The following is a 4,391-nucleotide window of genomic DNA, read 5'->3' as shown; positions in this document are numbered from 1 at the left end:
CAAATTCCTTGGTTTTCTAACACGTTATCAGCACGAATTCGCTCAAACAATACCAGTTGAATTTTATGATGAAACCCAGATCTCTCATCCCTCTCTCCTTCCATCCATTGCTTTTATTTTTGTTTTGTTGTGTTTCTTGGTGGGTTGCTTTTGCTTTATTTCTTTTAGATATAAGAATTCTGCAGGGAAACAATTTGCATAGTTGGATTGGATCCACCATCTGCAAAGCAATCATTTCCTTGAGCTCCTCCACCAATTCAACCCCAACCCCAAGATCTTTGACAGCAAACAAAGCAAAACTCAAGATCTTGAAAAGAGTAAAATCCGAGTGCACCAACAACAACACTCTTCAGCTTTGTTCTCTGTTTTAACAGAGGACTTTGCTACCCAAATCAAACACCAGCGGGACGAATTAGACCAATTCCTTCAAGCCCAGAGAAAGCAAAAACAAAGGGAGACAAAACCATGTGTCCAACAACCAAGCAAAAGCGTCGGAGCTCCGTCGCCGATCACGTCGGAAAATGCTCCAGATCCGACGAGTCCACAACCACCACCGCCGATTGGATCTCCGAGTCCATCCATAGCGGATCCCTGCGCCACGTGGACCTCACCACCGGAACCAATGGCTTTTATGCATCCTCAGTGGATCACCTTCTGTGGTTAAAGGGCTTTCATGCTCTCGATCTCTGAGGAGAAAATGGCGTCGAACGGGAACGGAGAGTCCACCTCAGTCATCCCCCCACCAAGATTGTTCAAAGCCCTTGTTCTTGAATCTGACGCCTTCATCCCCAAGATTGCTCCCCAATCAGTGAAAAGTGCTGAAATTGTTGAAGGAGATGGAGGTGTTGGAACCATCAAGAAGATTAGCTTTGATGAAGGAAGTCATTACAGCTATGTGAAGCACCGGATCGACGGGCTTGACGAAGATAACTTTGTGTACAGCTACACTTTGGTTGAAGGAGATGCTCTTTCAGACAAGGTTGAGAAAATCAGTTATGAGATTAAGTTGTGGCATCTGCTGATGGAGGTTCCATCATAAAGAGCACCGGCAACTACCACACCACAGGCGATGTTGAGATCAAGGAAGAGGATGTTAAGGCTGGGAAAGAGAAGGCAACTGGGAAGTTGGTCAGAAGAAAGAAGAAGAGATCGATCAGAATCCATAACACCCTGCCTGTCTCTCCTCCCTGCCTGTCTGCCTGACGAAATGGCGCCGAAAGAGAAAGAGGGTCAAGAAAAGATTCTTTATTCTCAGTGCTCAACAAAAGGAAGGACGGAGCTGTTATCATTTTCTTTATTCTTAGTGCTCAACAAAAGGAATATCACGCAGCAATGATGAAAGCAAAAGAAGATCCAACAGCAAACCCACAGAAAGAAAGAAAAAAAAATTAAATATTAAAAAAAAAAAAAAAAAAAAAGGTCACTCACATGGAGCTCCATAGAAGCACAGCAGCAAAGGCACACGAGCCCTTTATGCTTTCTATTACTTTATTATTTCTCTACAGTATTTAATAAACCAATTGGTGTAGGTACAGTGGTAGCAGTGGAAAAAGGAGGGGCATGGATTCGCCTGGAACATGCGTGATATTCCACTAATATATCAGTATAATAATATTATACTATTTGATCGTGGTGTTGATAAGAACCCACCAATAATTGCCTTTACTTTATCGCAAATTTACTTTTACTTAAAGTATGATGTGGAATTAACCCTCATACTTTATGAAATTACTTTACTGCACATTATTTACTGTATGGTGTAGGTTTATTACCCATACAACAGTATCTATTTAAAAGGGTGGTGCGGGTTTATCGTCCACGCCTTTACTTTTATTTAAATGTATGGAGCAGAATTAGTGCCCATACAAGCACGTTTACTTTATCGCAAATTTACTTTTACTTAAAGTATGATGTGGAATTGACCCTCATACTTTATGAAATTTACTTTACCGCATATTTATTTTATTTAAAGTGTGGTGCGGGTTTATCGTCCATACAACAGTATTTATTTAAAAAGGTGGTGCGGGTTTATCGTCCACGCCTTTACTTTTGTTTAAATGTATGGAGCAGAATTAATGCCCATACAAGCACCTTTACTTTATGAATTTAATTTACCGCACATTTACATTTATTTAAAGTGTGGTGCGGGTTTATCGTCCATACCAGTAATTTATTTACCAGCAATTTATTTTATGGATTAAATGTGCTGTATGATGAGTTTTTACAGTATGCAGATCAGGACCAGAAGTTCCTTGATCCTCATCATACAATTACATCAGGACTTGAAGATCCTTGATGATGATGTTAATATGAGAGCTGGCAGTCTCTCCGGTACTATATTTGTAAACATGTGATTGGACTTTAGGGTCCTTGATCCTTGACATGTAAATAAGGACCTGGGGTTCCTTAATGATGTAACAGTACCGTATTGGTTCATAATGTCGTACACATGGATGATAACTGTACTGGCAAATGTACTATACACATGAATAGTGTCGTATACATGAATAGTGATGTATGCATAAATATTTACCATTTTGGGTAAACTATCACTATTCAAAAGGGAACCTGCAGTTCCTTAAACTCATGGATGAGCAATTAAATGAGATGCCAGAAGTTCCTCAAGATATGGACAATTATGTAAGGGCTTGAAGTTCAGAAATATGTACAGAAAATTGTAAAAATATCCATACCATGAGAATATATGATTTTGGCTTGAGGTTCAAAATCTAACAGTGTTGAGAACCTGAAGTTCCAACAATTAAATGGACAACCCTTGAGGTATTATTGCAAATTGTGGTACGCCACATATTTCTTTGGCATAAGAGAATGATGAATTTAATAAAGTTCGATTTTGTTATAATCGACACCTCAAGGAAGAAATATATTTTGTGAATTCCGATTGTTAAGAATACACCGTGAAATGGATAATATCAATATAAACCTCAAATGATGAATTGAGGCTCCCCACATATTTTGATATATCTGGGCCGGAAGCACATGGATTCAAATATATGAGAAATCCCGAATTTGAGATTGTGGGTATATAGTAGTTAATGCTCTTCACTACTATATTGCGATATTATCGTAGTTTTTACTCAATCCATATTTCATGTCCATTTGAAAAGGGCGAATAAATTCTGAGTTTTGTGTTTAGCCCAGGCCAAAAGTTCCGGGCTCCCATACGTTGAAATATGAAATTTGGGAGAGTCGATGTGGTTATTTGAACCTATAAGGCACAAGGTTCCAAACCGTCATTTTGAAAAGACGTAAAAACTACAGGTGCAAATTTTAACAATGTGCGCAATTATTATAACAGGAAAGGAGCAAGTTGAAACGCAGTTGCTCCAATCAAGTTTTGCAAAGGCCATATCTATAGGAGGAAATATGGCTACTGTTTCCAGGATCCCAATATTATCTCAGATTCCCATATTCTCTTTTTCTTTTCCAGATTCCAAAACTTCACGCGGCCTCCATTAATGTTTGTCGGCACTTTCGGCGTTTTCAAGTATTATTTTCGTCAAAGCCGATCTTGCTTTACGGATTTCACGGAGCTACTTTTTCAAAAGTATCCCGAGAATCTCGCAATTTTCCTATGGTTAATTTGAAATTCACCGGTTCTACCTATTCATCTTATTTGTGTATAAATGTGTTACTAACGAAATTTTCTTTGCAGAAGACATCCAGTTTTTTCCATACCTAGTGATGCGATATCTACTTGTTTTTCTTATCAGTGAGCACTTAATATACCCGAGAAGCAAGACTATCCCTGATCGCGTTTCTGCCACATCAGGGAACTGTGAAGGCAACCTTATGCTCTAATCTCCGGAAGTTCTTCTAGACTAGAAGAAATGAGAGCTTGTTGTTTGCTCCCACCAGCTTCCTTCCCTGATTGCTTACCTTCTCTTGCAATCAATATCACAATTTTTTGCATTTTTTCTTTTTTTGTAACTCTCTGTTCATAACAGATTTTATTTCTTTAGAATGAACATCTGAAGAAAGAATCCATGAAGTGATCCTAACTCTGAGGGTTATTTGTTTTTGACAGAGAAAAGAGTTGTGATTTTGCTCTTGCAGGATATAACTAGATCATCAAGCGCTACATTATATTTACTGGGCCGATACGAGCTTGAATGATACTTGAGAAAAGTTTCTCCCACCTAAGGATGTAAGCAATATTTGTGTTATTATATGCTTATATACTTATTTGATATTTTATCTTGAAAGGTAATCAAATGGGGAGATAAGTCCATTCCAAAAGAATGGCTTGTATGTATCCATGAATTATTAATGCAAATTTTACAGATTGCAAGTTGGATACATTGATAATACACTGCACAGATTAAAGTCCCATAAGAACAGAATATGGGTATAGCAGTGATCAATATGAT

The 4,391-nt window shown here is 38.2% G+C and overlaps 1 pseudogene; it reads left to right on the top strand.

Annotated features, from left to right (window-relative positions):
• On the top strand, positions 698-1,413 carry LOC18772922 (annotated as a pseudogene).

This window comes from Prunus persica, chromosome G6 (assembly GCF_000346465.2).
Source record: "Prunus persica cultivar Lovell chromosome G6, Prunus_persica_NCBIv2, whole genome shotgun sequence".
Classification (NCBI taxonomy): Eukaryota; Viridiplantae; Streptophyta; class Magnoliopsida; order Rosales; family Rosaceae; genus Prunus; species Prunus persica.
Note: the sequence above shows the minus strand (reverse complement) of the source record. Positions and strands in the feature narration are given on the sequence as shown.